Source organism: Echeneis naucrates, chromosome 2, assembly GCF_900963305.1.
Source record: "Echeneis naucrates chromosome 2, fEcheNa1.1, whole genome shotgun sequence".
NCBI classification, from domain to species: Eukaryota; Metazoa; Chordata; class Actinopteri; order Carangiformes; family Echeneidae; genus Echeneis; species Echeneis naucrates.
In genome coordinates this window covers 5,016,690-5,030,799 of record NC_042512.1, presented here as the reverse complement: position 1 = coordinate 5,030,799, position 14,110 = coordinate 5,016,690, and the positions used below count along the sequence as shown (strand labels likewise).

The 14,110-nt window shown below is 41.3% G+C and overlaps 1 non-coding gene across 1 annotated transcript; it reads left to right on the top strand.

The window, feature by feature from the left end:
* Positions 1-11,465: 11,465 nt before the first annotated feature.
* trnag-gcc (transfer RNA glycine (anticodon GCC)) lies at positions 11,466-11,536 on the top strand. The gene has a single exon. It is a non-coding gene; the product is annotated as a tRNA-Gly (tRNA).
* Positions 11,537-14,110: the final 2,574 nt, after the last annotated feature.

Genomic DNA, 14,110 nt, shown 5'->3' with positions numbered 1-14,110 from the left:
AACACTGAGGTCCATTTGTGTTCTGCTGTAAGATAACCAATAGCTCTATGATGCTGAGTATTACAAAGAGAATATTCACAGAATCCCCAGACAGCAGAAGCATCATCTGACACACACACACACACACACACACACACACACACACATTACAGAACAGAGTGAAAGTATGAACTCCCAGATGAGCACAGTGTTCAGACTTGTTCAGGGCTCTACCTGCAGACTGAGCTAAAACACTGACAGCTGGGTTAAATGTCATGTGTTGGTCCAACGTCAGGACATTTATACTGATCAGTGTAGGACAGCAGTACTGTCCCAAGATTAACAACATTCAACTTGGCCTAAAATGCTCCACTTGTGTTTTGTCTTGGTTCTCCATTAGTCTCCACTTCCAGCACCGTTTTGGAACAATGTTCAGCATAACGTGAACATTTTTTCTTTCTTAGCCAACAGAATAGAATCATCCACATGTAACATGGCTCTATTGGTTCAGTTTGGGAAATTTCAGCCATAAAACCAATTTAGTTTGAATATCAAACAGATTGTCAGATCCAGCAGGATGATGCTGTTCCAGACCATGTAAATGTGCCAGTGGTGGGATTTCATGGGGAACTTGTATTTTGATGCAAATGAGTCCAACAAATCCCCCCCCCCAATCTATATGTTACAGGTACCAGCATTGTAAGGCCTCTCAGCTTCAGTTATGGTTTTGGTGTATTTGTCCCGGGGCTGAATCTTCTGCACAGTGTCTGGTCCAGCAAAGGAGAAAACAAGTGACTGCTCTGTTGTCGTACCATTTGACAGCACAGATGTTGTGGTTCCCCTCCACTCACATATCAAAGCTTCCTCTCCCCTTTTTCTTCAAGCTCGTTTCGTCCTCAAGGTTGCAGTTGGGTAGGCGTACCTGTCTGGATGTTCTCACAATCCAGGAATCAAGGAGCTTAACCAGCAATTTATTTAAATATATCAAAGTATTGTCTTTTCAATGCAAATGCTAATCAACATTCCACTACATTCATACAATGTACTGGTACAATGTAATTCATGTAATTCATACAATGCACCACTTGGCCCTGCCTTGTTTGTTTGTCATCAAAGCGTATGACATGGGACAAAACTTGGAATGTCTTCAGAGACATGGTGGCTGGAAATATTGCCTTTCCAGTCTCAGCGTTCCAAAGGCTTGCTGTTGTTTAACCTTTTGATTTGTAAACTCCTGCCAAAATGAGCAGGCCAATGTAGGCTTCCAAGTCAACTACATCCAAGTCTTCCCAAGTGTCCCCATACATACGCTTCCCCTCTAAATTTGTCATCCCAAGAACAATATTTTCAATTGCTGGTGTTATGAAGAGCTCAAATGATGACTTGATGTCTTCAACACGGCTGACTGCATATCTGGTTGGGCCTGGAACCATTTTGATAATATGAGCAGCACTAAGTCTATCCTGCTGTTGAAGTGGAGAAAGGGACCATATTTTCATTTTGGAGGGGAGGTCACACATGGGTCACACACAGGCAGACCAGTTTTACACAGCTGAAACAGCTTGGGGTCAAATTGACCCCAGAGGAATACCAATGTGTGAAATATGTGTTCAGCACATTGAAAAATGTCTTCATGATAATTTTATGCTTAATCAATCGTACCCATCAAATTTGGAAAAGTCATGAAATACGAAGCAAAAAAGAAAAAAAGTCAACTAATATTTTTTGAATGATAAACATTGAATGTGGGCAAATTGACCTGAAGGATAATAGGAGGGTTAAGTATGATTTCCACATTCAACTGTTCATGTTTCTTCAAATATATCATTCATGATGAGTTAGATTTTCTGTTTAGAACTTCTGCAGCTTGTTTGTAGACTGTTTGACTGGTTTTAGAGTGGACTTACCTGCCAGAGCTCAGATTGTTATACAGGAGTTCATATGTGGCAGAATCAGAGATAGAAATAAAGTTTGGCTGACTCTGCTGTTTGGTTATTTCTGATGTGTTACAATCACAATGTTGACAGTTTGAGTCAGTTCAGGTTCTTTACAGTGTTGTTTCATTTTCTCATTAAAACTTTTCACTGTTTGTATTTGACTGTTGTGAAGCTGTTTCCTGTTAGTTCAGCTGTTTGACTTTCATTTTCTAAACTTCCTCTTTCTAAACTTTCAGCTCTGAACAGATGATGAAACATTGAACGCTTTCAAGCAGGAACTTTGTCTCCTAAAGTCACATCTTTTATTTTTTACTCAGGTTGGAGAACTGCAGATTGTCAGAGATCAGCTGTTCTTCTCTGGGCTCAGCTCTGAAGTCCAACCCCTCCCATCTCAGAGAACTGGACCTGAGTCAGAACAACCTGCAGGATTCAGACCTGAAGGATCTGTGTGGTTTTCTGAAGAGTCCTCACTGTAAACTGGAGACTCTGAGGTCAGGCTCATGTTTTATTTCTGCTCTCAGATTCATATGATGTTACAGTTGTGGTGACTCTGACCTGCAGACAGGTTTATATTTATGAGGGAAAATCCTCTTCAGGTTTTAGACATTTAATTGTTAAATGGTTGAAAATAGCTTTTGAAAAAGTTTATTTCAAAATGACATTGGAATGGAAAACATTAATCTAATGTTTTTGAAAAGGGACATTGTATATTAAAATCTTATTTCAATGTTTCTTAGAATCATCCAAAATCAAAGAAATCAACACAAATATAAACCCTTTGCCAACAAAAACACCTCTGAGGTGCTCATACACAGAACAACAAAACTGTAATGGGTTCGCTCTCTCACCCAAGAATGGCACAAGTCTAGACTGGAACAGCTGAGAACTTTATTGACTACGTGCAATAGCCCAAACAGACGGCAGGCAGAGGCAGAGTCTAGAGACAGGCAGCAGGTCAGGTTACCGGGGCAGAGATGAGGAGTAGTGGTCTGGGGCCGAAGGCAGGTTAGGCCCCAGGAGGTCCGTCGGGAAAGCTGAGCGTAATGCAGAGAGGCAGAGTGGAGGAGCTGGTTAAGGGGAGTCTGGGAGGAACAGATGAGTCTGTTTATCCTGATTAAGAGAGGTAAGCAGGCAGGTAGAGTGGGTGGTGGAGGGGAGAACCAGGAGTGGACTATGACAAAAACAAAACATGGATCTGACTTTCTACTTCATCCAGTTTGCATAGTAAACAAATCTGGTCTTCCTCAGGTGTGGCATTAAAGCTCCCTGTTTCTGGGACTAATGGAAGTGTTCCTGAACACAACTGTCCATAATGATCTTTGTCTTTTAGTTCACTTATTCTTAATGTAAGCTTCCACACTGTAAGTGTTCTTATTAAGACAGGAGGTTCTTCATTTTGGCTTCCTCCAAACATCCAGATACCATTTATCTCTCTGCTTTAGGAACAGTTTGTTTATAATATCTGTAATATCACAACATCATTTATGAATGAAAATATCAGAGAAATCACAAATATAGAATATTAATTTCATCCACATGTAGCATGGCTCTGTTGGTTCAGTTTGGGATATTTCAGTCATAATGCCAATTTAGTTTGAATATCAAACAGATTGTCAGAACTAATGCTTTCATTTTCCAAGGAACCTTCCCAGCTGGTCCATTATTAGAATAATAATGTTTACATGAACCACTGACCCCAAAGCAGTTACATGAATGTACATGAGCAACACACTGCAGCAGTGGAAATAAGGTGGCTCCAAACATACCTAATGTAAACATCAGCACCTCAGGAAAACATCCATTTTGCTGTGATTGTGTAGCAAAGCTTTAGTCCAATCAGCTGCAGTGGTTTGGTTCCACACTAAGATAAGGATTGACTCTAAGGGCTGGTCTGCTGGGGGAGCAGTTGCCCCGTTGCCCTCCTCTCTCTGCTGCAGGAAACATGTTTGCTCCGTCTGCCTCGCTGATCTCCCAGCTATGTTAAATATCAGTCTCAGGATTCTACGGACTGATATCAGATCATTCAAATGAAGATCAGTCAGAATCAAGAAAATCAACAATTTATTTATATATTTCATTTTTAACTCATCCTTATAATCCATTAAAGATGACATAGATCAGAATAGATTCTGCATATTTGAGTAAGATTTCCACATTCAGCTGTTCATGTTTCTTCAAATATATCATTAATGATGAGTTATGTTTTGTGTGTAGAACTTTAGGAGGTTGTGTAGTTGACAGTTTGACTGGTTTTAGAGTGGACTTACCTGCCAGAGCTAACAGATGGAGGCTCCAGTCAAACTTAAGTCGCACACTTCAGCGTCCAACAAACGTCACCATTGGCTGGTAAAGCTGTCAATCAAATGTATGTTTTTGATTGACAGATTCATCAGCCATTCATGTGGCCCCTTACATTTCTCCACACTTAAACCATTGGTGACCGTCGTCACTATGGCAACAATAAACACCTTTCGCAAAGGTGGCATGTAACATACGGTCACATAGTTTATGTTCATTCAAACATTTAACTTTGCTAAGCAGGATGCTTCCACTCATTCAGTGACATTGCATGATTTACAACAAGGGGATAGTCAGATAAATGTTCCTGACAGGTTGAGGTTGAGTCTCTCCATGCGATTGATCGACAGCTTTATCAGCCAATGGTGATGTTGGTTGAACTGCAACGTCAGATCAGTCTCAAAATTCAACACACAGATTTCATAACTGCACATTCAGCAATTTGTATGCTCCATAAATTTATCTTACAAGTGTGCCTCAAAATCACATTTGCAAAGTCCGAAATACGAGTACAAAACTGTGAAATACGACTACGAAAGTGCAAAATATGAGTACGAAAGCCCCCTCGAGAGTTCGTTCATTATGAGATTGTTCTGACTCCATACAAAACAGTGCAAGGGAAATGCCCCCACCCAAAATTCCATCCCTGACCAGAAGACCATCTCTGCGTTATACAAGAGATCATATGTGGCAGAATCAGAGATAGAAATAAAGTTTGGCTGACTCTGCTGTTTGGTTATTTCTGATGTGTTAAAATCACAATGTTGACAGTTTGAGTCAGTTCAGGTTCTTTACAGTGTTGTTTCATTTTCTCATTAAATCTTGTCACTGTTTGTATTTGTCTGTTGTGAAGCTGCTTCCTGTTGGTTCAGCTGTTGGACTTTCATTTTCTAAACTTCTACTTTCTAAACCTTCAGCTCTGAACAGATGATGAAACATTGAACACTTTCAAGCAGGAACTTTGTCTCCTAAAGTCACATCTTTTATTCTTTACTCAGGTTGGAGCGCTGCAGGTTGTCAGAGATCAGCTGTTCTTCTCTGGTCTCAGCTCTGAAGTCCGACCCCTCCCATCTCAGAGAACTGGACCTGAGTTGGAACAACCTGAAGGATTCAGGACTGAAGGATCTGTGTGGATTTCTGAAGAGTCCTCACTGCAGACTGGAGACTCTGAGGTCAGACTCATGTTTTATTTCTGCTCTCAGATTAATATGATGTTACAGTTGTGGTGACTCTGACCTGCAGACAGGTTTATATTTATGAGGGAAAATCCTCTTCATGTTTTAGACATTTATATGTTAAATTGTTGAAAATAGCTTTTGAAAAAGTTTATTTCAAAATGACATCGGAATGGAAAACATTAATCTAATGTTTTTGAAAGGGGACATCGTATATTAATTTGCAATATTAAAATCTTATTTCAATGTTTCTTAGAATCATCCAAAATCAAAGAAATCAACACAAATATAAACCCTTTTGCCAACAAAAACACCTCTGAGGTGCTCATACACAGAACAACAAAACTGTAATGGGTTCGCTCTCTCACCCAAGAATGGCACAAGTCTAGACTGGAACAGCTGAGAACTTTATTGACTACGTGCAATAGCCCAAACAGACGGCAGGCAGAGGCAGAGTCTAGAGACAGGCAGCAGGTCAGGTTACCGGGGCAGAGATGAGGAGTAGTGGTCTGGGGCCGAAGGCAGGTTAGGCCCCAGGAGGTCCGTTGGGAAAGCTGAGCGTAATGCATAGACAATCTGGCAGAGAGGCAGAGTGGAGGAGCTGGTTAAGGGGAGTCTGGGAGGAACAGATGAGTCTGTTTATCCTGATTAAGAGAGGTAAGCAGGCAGGTAGAGTGGGTGGTGGAGGGGAGAACCAGGAGTGGACTATGACAAAAACAAAACATGGATCTGACTTTCTACTTCCTCCAGTTTGCATAGTGAACAAATCCGGTCTTCCTCAGGTGTGGCATTAAAGCTCCCTGTTTCTGGGACTAATGGAAGTGTTCCTGAACACAACTGTCCATAATGATCTTTGTCTTTTAGTTCACTTATTCTTAATGTAAGCTTCCACACTGTAAGTGTTCTTATTAAGACAGTAGGTTCTTCATTTTGGCTTCCTCCAAACATCCAGAGACCGTTTATCTCTCTGCTTTAGGAACAGTTTGTTTATAATATCTGTAATATCACAACATCATCTATGAATGAAAATATTAGAGAAATCACAAATATAGAATATTAATTTCATCCACATGTAACATGGCTCTATTGGTTGTGTTTGGGATATTTCAGTCATAATGCCAATTTAGTTTGAATATCAAACAGATTGTCAGAACTAATGCTTTCATTTTCCAAGGAACCCTCCCACCTGGTCCATTATTAGAATAATAATGTTTACATTGACCACTGACCCCAAAGCAGTGACATGAATGTACATGAGCAACACACTGCAGCAGTGGAAATAAGGTGGCTCCAAACATACCTAATGTAAACATCACCACCTCAGGAAAACATCCATTTTGCTGTGATTGTGTAGCAAAGCTTTAGTCCAATCAGCTGCAGTGGTTTGGTTCCACACTAAGATAAGGATTGGCTCTAAGGGCTGGTCTGCTGGGGGAGCAGTTGCCCCGTTGCCCTCCTCTCTCTGCTGCAGGAAACATGTTTGCTCCTTCAGTCAGTTCAAGTTCTTTCAGGTGTTGTTTCATTTTCTCATTAAATCTTGTCCCTGTCTGTATTTGACTGTTGTGAAGCTGCTTCCTGTTGGTTCAGCTGTTTGACTTTCATTTTCTAAACTTCTACTTTCTAAACCTTCAGCTCTGAAAAGAATGATGAAAAATTGAACACTCTCAAGCAGGAACTTTGTCTCCTAAAGTCATATCTTTTATTCTTTACTCAGGTTGATGGACTGCAGTTTGTCAGAGATCAGCTGTTCTTCTCTGGGCTCAGCTCTGAAGTCCAACCCCTCCCATCTCAGAGAACTGGACCTGAGTCTGAACTACCTGAAGGATTCAGGACTGAAGGATCTGTGTGGTTTTCTGAAGAGTCCTCACTGTAGACTGGAGACTCTGAGGTCAGACTCATGTTTTATTTCTGCTCTCAGATTAATATGATGTTACAGTTGTGGTGACTCTGACCTGCAGACATCAGGCTGATATTATACTGATCCTCACTGAGGATCTTCATGCTGACGTCTGTTTTCTTCTTCTCTGGTTTAGTCCAGTCAGTGTGGCAGAGAAATGTTGAACTACAGATTTAAAACTTCAAAAAATAATAAAAATCCTTCAGTGTTTCAATGACAGGAAATATTTTTCCTCACTGACATGGACAAATATATATTCAGTGGGGTCGGAATCATTCACTCTCGAACAATTCGATTCGATTTGGATTTTTGGGGTTATGATTCGATTCAAAATTGATTCTTTATTCAAGATAATTTTCGATTGAAAACAATTCGATTCATAGTCATTTCTGCTTCAATCTATAGGTGTGCAAAGGATCCTCATGATCTGCTCCAGTCTGTTTTCCAAGACAAAATGACGAATGGAGACATTAAAGTTTTTTTCACATTTATTAAGCTTTAAACATTTATTCATGCTCAGATGGAATTGTTGCAACTGTTGTTTAATACAATATCACATATTGCTTTAATAGCAAAATAAAAGTGTCTCTTTAAAAAAAAAGAGCAGTTAAACATGATGCCTTTTAAATTTTAAGCAAAGTGCCTTTTCAAATGTGTGTGGACCAAAACTGCTACTCTGAGCAGCAAGCTATAAAATAAGTCATGTCAAGCTCAGTAAAAACCAAAATGAGTCAGAATCTTTGCCTGCAACGAGGACGGGGCCTGTTGAATCTCTCTTTCCTCCATTATTGTAGTTTCCTCCTTGTTTTGGTGCATGTGTATGTTCCAGAACCAGCTCTGTGGTGACGTCAGACAGCGTCTTTGTCAGCATTGTTTTATTTTTTAAATCGATTTTGGGACATTTTTAATCAATTCTGAATCATAGTAAATGAGAATTGTGATTCTTATATCAATCTGGTTTTTTTTTTTCCTTTCTTTGGGTACAGCACTAATATCCAGTGTTTTCCTGTTCCAACATGACTATAAAGTTATGTGACTCAAGCAGACTGAAAGATTCAGACCAAACTCAGCATGTTAAACGTGGTCACCACTGAATTAAATGAAAACGTTCCAGATGTTGTGAATCATGTGTTGACTTGATGAAACACTGAACGCTTTCAAGCAGGAACTTTGTCTCCTAAAGTCACATCTTTTATTCTTCACTCAGGTTGGTGAGCTGCAGTTTGTCAGAGATCAGCTGTTCTTCTCTGGTCTCAGCTCTGAAGTCCAACCCCTCCCATCTCAGAGAACTGGACCTGAGGTGGAACAACCTGAAGGAATCAGGACTGAAGGATCTGTGTGGTTTTCTGGAGAGTCCTCACTGTAGACTGGAGACTCTGAGGTCAGACTCATGTTTTATTTCTGCTACAGTTGGACTCAGTTCATGTTCCTTTCAGTAATATTGTTTAACTCTAACCCTCAGTGAAGCTGTGAGAGGAGAACAGAAATAGATTTTAGGATTAGACAGAAAGACAGAGAGAGAACAGTCAGCCAATCAGATCAGTCAGAGGACTGTTGTGATCTTGTGACCATCAAATGAAGCAAATTCCAGCTGTCTGTCTGTCTGGCTGTCTGCCTGTCTGTCTGTCTGTCTGTCTGTCTGAGTCTCTCAGTTTAAATGGACCTTCAGTAAATCATCAGTAAAGTGATGAACCTTCATGACTCAGCTCTTTATCTCCACTGTGGACTCAGAGAAATGTGCTGAGTCAGCAGACTTGAGGTCTGTGAGTTTCCAGCTCAGTGTGTTCACTCCAACACGTTAACATGAGCTGAGAGGAAGCAGCTGCTGCACATCTGGACTGAACAGGACTGAAGTCCCTGCAGGTCTTTATGCTGGATCTGCATCACTGACTGACAGCTGATGGACAGAGTCAGGAAACACTGATGGATCTGCTCTCTTCTTCTCTCCACAGGTGGAGGCGGTGAAGAGGAAGGTGTCTGCTGATGGAGGATCAGCTGCTTCCTGATGATCCAGATGTTGCAGCAGCAGCTTGTCCAGACTCTGGACCATGTTCCTGGGAGGTGGAGAGGAGAGCTTCATCCAGCAGAGACTGACAGAGGAATCAGAACTGGTCTGAGAACAGAGTCCAGTCCACTATGATCCCAGAGACTCCTCAAGTCCTCAAGTCAAGCATTTTTGTATAAAATATAAAATATTTTCTTGTGAAACATATTGACTGTCATTCAGCACTGATTAATCTTTTAAATTGGCCCTTTCTTCACTTCATAAAAATATTGTATTTTTCTTTAATGTTTTTTCTTATCTTGAACAATATTTATTTGTATCCACATGTGGCAAAGAAAAACATGTCAATAAATAACAGGATGCTGAAAGGGCTGAACTCAACAGAGGACATGGCAACAGTTTCTCTTCTGAAAGGACAATTTTTATTCAGTGTACTAAATTATATTTGGTAGAAAAACATAGTGTGTGTGAGAGAGAGATGTGGCCTGTGTGGGAGAACTCATCCTGATTATTCTTATGTTTTAATGTGTAAAGCCCTTTGTGGAACTTTTTTTTTTTTTTTGAAAGGGGCTGTATAAATAAAAGTTTAAAGCAACGCTTTAAATGTTGGTTGGTTAAATGACTGATATAGTGATATAATACAGTCCAATAATGTTCTAGCGGAGTCGTGCAGCAGACTCTCAGCTCAGTGTGTGAATGTGCTGCTGCTGAACTGGGACTCATGAGTTCCACTCTGAACCAATGAGTCATGAATCATGAGTCTGACTGTGAACCAGTCTACAGTATGTGCTGTGGGTGAGTGACAGCTCATAGCGGGGAGGGAAAGGGAGTGAAACAGCAAACCAGAGCTGCTGCTTTTCCTCCTTCTTTCTATATGAACATGAGCACCATGATGCACACTGCTGTGTTCTCATATCAAGCTCATGTTCACCTTCTTTCTTTCACATGGAGAACATGAAAGAAGCTGAAGCTGAACTCAGCCTTCCAACTTTAGTGCTCCGTGTCACAGACTGATCCATTTTCTGACGTTATAGTCCACACCAGGCTGCAGCCTCTCTGTGTGACACTTTGTTCATCATTATTTTCACACTTTAGTTCCTGCTTCTTTTCATTTAGGCTCCATGTAGGCTGTTCATGATGACTTTGTTTGTGTGTGGCTGTTTTCTTCTGAATGTGGGATCTCTGTCTGAATGAAAGTTTCACAATCACTGCCTCAGACTGCATTCAGAAGGAATTGTTGAAGTCATAGAAGCTGAAGAGTTGATGATCAGAGGCTGACAGCTAAAGGAAGCTAGAATGCACACTGCTCTCTGACAGAGTCGGCCTCCCTCCACATTTAGGAGGCTTTTTCACTTCTTACAACAGCTGACAAAGGGCTCATCTGGGATTTGAACCCCGGACCTGTCACACCCTGAGCCAGAATCATCCTGATTGTTCCTGGAATGGTTTGGTTAGTCAGAGTGTGTCTGTGTGTGTTCTTGTCTCTCTGAGTGGTTGGAAATGAAAATGGAGATCGGTAGAAGCAGATGACTCTGAGGATGAATGAATGTTTCACTGACAACATCAACAACTGTTTACTCATTCCACAACGTGACTCTGTGACGTCACTGGAGATCAAAGGCATTTCCTGTCCTTCATAGCTCTCCCACGCGACACCAACTCAAACGTCACACTCGCATTAGATTCAGCCGGAACGGCGCATGCGCACGAAGAAGCTCACACTTGTCTCACGAACAAATGAAGTGAAACACAAATCAGCTGTTATGAGACAAATAAGTGGCGTTAAATTGAACTAAAACCAAATCTGTTGGTTTGTTCCTCCTTCTACTTATTAAAATGCTTATTTTCCTGTTTTCACTCATTTTTGGGATCGCGCACCTCGTGCACTGTGTGTGTGTGTGTGTGTGTGTTTTCTCTGCTGGTCTGAGCTCTCAGTAAACACAGAGATTACAATAATCATCTGTAAAACTTGTAAAAAAAAATGTTGCCGGCTCACTCAGCGGAGGAACAAAGGAGGAGCTTGTGTTTGAACCTGTGTGAGAAAAACAGAAAAAAGAAGACTCTCCCTGATCGGGTTAGTTGCCACGTTATAAAATGCAGGAAGTACTTCTGAACATGTCAGAAAGTGTTGAAGGCTGCTGATGCCTGGAGATTCATGACGTCATTGTAAATAAGCATTGGTGGTTCAGTGGTAGAATTCTCGCCTGCCACGCGGGAGGCCCGGGTTCGATTCCCGGCCAATGCAGAGTAGCTTTTTTACCAACATCCAGATGTTAGAAACACAGTGCTGCTTGGAAAATACCCTGATAGACTCCAACACACAGTGACTTTGTGAAACAACCAGTGGAGCCCCCTGGTGGTCAGTAGAAGTGCAGCCCCTCTGAGCTGGTGGCAGACCAAGGCTTCAGTCTGCACACATCTTCCACATGTGATGGCACACACACTGTGTATTGTGGCAACATCCGTCCCCTCAGAGAGAATCTGCTCTTTAACCCTCCTGTCGTTTTCACCCCCCGCCCCTTACTTTAGTGTTCCTGCTCTGTTTGATACGGTGGCCGGTAAGTGCAAAACTAAATTACAAAGTGCCAAACACTTGTACAAAGCGTCAAACACATTTACATGTTGGGAAATATTTTTACATTTTATTAAACAAAATTACATAAGAACACTTTTAACACGGACAAAACAAACTTACATTTTATAAAACAAATTTCCAAACGACAGAATCTTCCGGAAGGGGAATGTACCAAATGCCGGAAGTGATCCAGAAGAAGATTGACTGTGAGCTCAAAAAGTTTGTATCGGTTTGTGTGGCGGGAAAACTTTGCGGAGTGAAAGTTTATGGCAGCATGGAGTAAATGATGTTTTGGCCGTTTTGTGGAAACAACTTGAGCCAATTTACGCGGTTGTGTTTTCCGTGCGGACGATCTGTAGAATGTTTAACGTTGATGAACGGACCAGACGGAAGGAGCACGCGCACAGGAGACATCTAATAAACAGCCGGAAAATGCTAAACAAGCTAAGTGTAGCATCGCGCTAACTAGCTGAAGCCGCTGTCAGACATGCAGTGAATTAAAGTGCACCGTTTCATTTTGCAGCCAATCGTTGTCTTCACTGAATAGCAACGCGTTTAGTTAGTATGCGTAGGTAGTTTTTATTTATTTTTTTTATTTTAGGCTTAGAGTTATGCTAAATGCACAATTGTTGCTGATTGTTTTAGCTGCTGCTAACTTTCTGTTTTGATGCGGAACTCCGTTCATTCCAGCAGAACAACCATGAACATCATATAAACAATTCATGGAGGACAGAAAGTCAAAGTCAAAAGAACTGTGGGCCGAAAGGAAACAGGTCCAGGTACGTGTGTGAATATATCTGAAAAATATGGAAGTAAATATGTGTGTGTGTGTGTGTGTGTGTGAAATGAATGATATCTTTTTGTTATTTTAGCAGATAAACATGGATTGATGGCGCCACATGGAGCTGATTTAAAAGCTCAGAGAGGGAAAACACTCCCATTATATACAGATCCGGAGGTAGCAGCACCTGATCTACTGAAGCATGATGTGAAGTTTACACGGTGCAAACATCAGCCTGCGGACTCTTAAAAGGATGATTCCTCTCCAAACGCCATCAGGTTGGAACTTCGTGGACCTGGACAACTGTTTGGCTGTCGGACGATGTGGCAGGTATTCAGACAAAAGTCCAATCTTCGAGTGAAGAGAGATGATGTGATGAATGAGAGAGCACGCAGAAGGTTTCTAAGAAGAAGCTGCTACTCAATGGGAGCGAACTGTATGTGGCATGCAGATGGTTCTGATAAACTGGCTCTCTCAGGACGCATGGATGGATTTTTTCACCTAAAGTGCTGTGGCTCCAATGTGGACCGACAAATAACAAGAAGCCAACAGTGATCGCTGAGAATCTCCTCTCATGAGACTGAGGACTGATTGTGGCACGGAGAATGGCATTATGGCTGCCATTCAGTCTCCCCTACGCCTCCATCATGATGACTGCTGCTCTGGGCCGTCCAGCCACATGTATGGCTCATCCACGAATAAGCAGCGTGTTGAATCCTGGTGGGCCATATTTAGAAGGGGAAGGTAAGTGGCCTTCATGAAGTCATTTTATTATGACTGACCTTTCATTTGATTTTTATCTTTATGTTCTATCGCAGATGAACTCCTCTAAACATATATAATAATTGAGGATCGGACTTTAACGCGTTCATTTCAATTCATTCACTACAAAGCCTTTAATTAATTAGATTTTTTTTTTTAATGGAGTCCCACTTCTACTAATAATATATATTTACTTCCGATTCTATCCATTTCTACAGGTCTCAGTTCTGGATGGAGTTGTTTGCTGGATACTTCAACGGGAGCCATGAGCATCAGTGCCTTCTGAGATGTTGCTATGGTGATGTTGGATGAGTGTGTGAGACTGTGGAACAGTCACAGGATTCACACTTCCAGAACAGCGTCATGTCCAATGAACTGTACTGCTGACCACACAGGTAATATTGGTGATGGATTGATATTTCCATGTTTGTTTTATTTATTTATTGCTAAAATGTAAATAAATGCTATTTATTGTATCTAACACAGATTTGGCTCCACAGACTGGATTTGAGATTGAACCAGCTGATTTGGATGCTGTTCCAGAGGCGAGCCTGTCAATAGCTCCATGTGGGGACTCAAACATGCAGGAGGACTTTGACTTTGTTATGGAGCACAAACAACTACAGAAGCCAGAGAACTGGGAGTCTGCAACAGAACTGTACATGAAGCTGAAAGAAACTGCTCAGCTGTGAGTCAGTGAC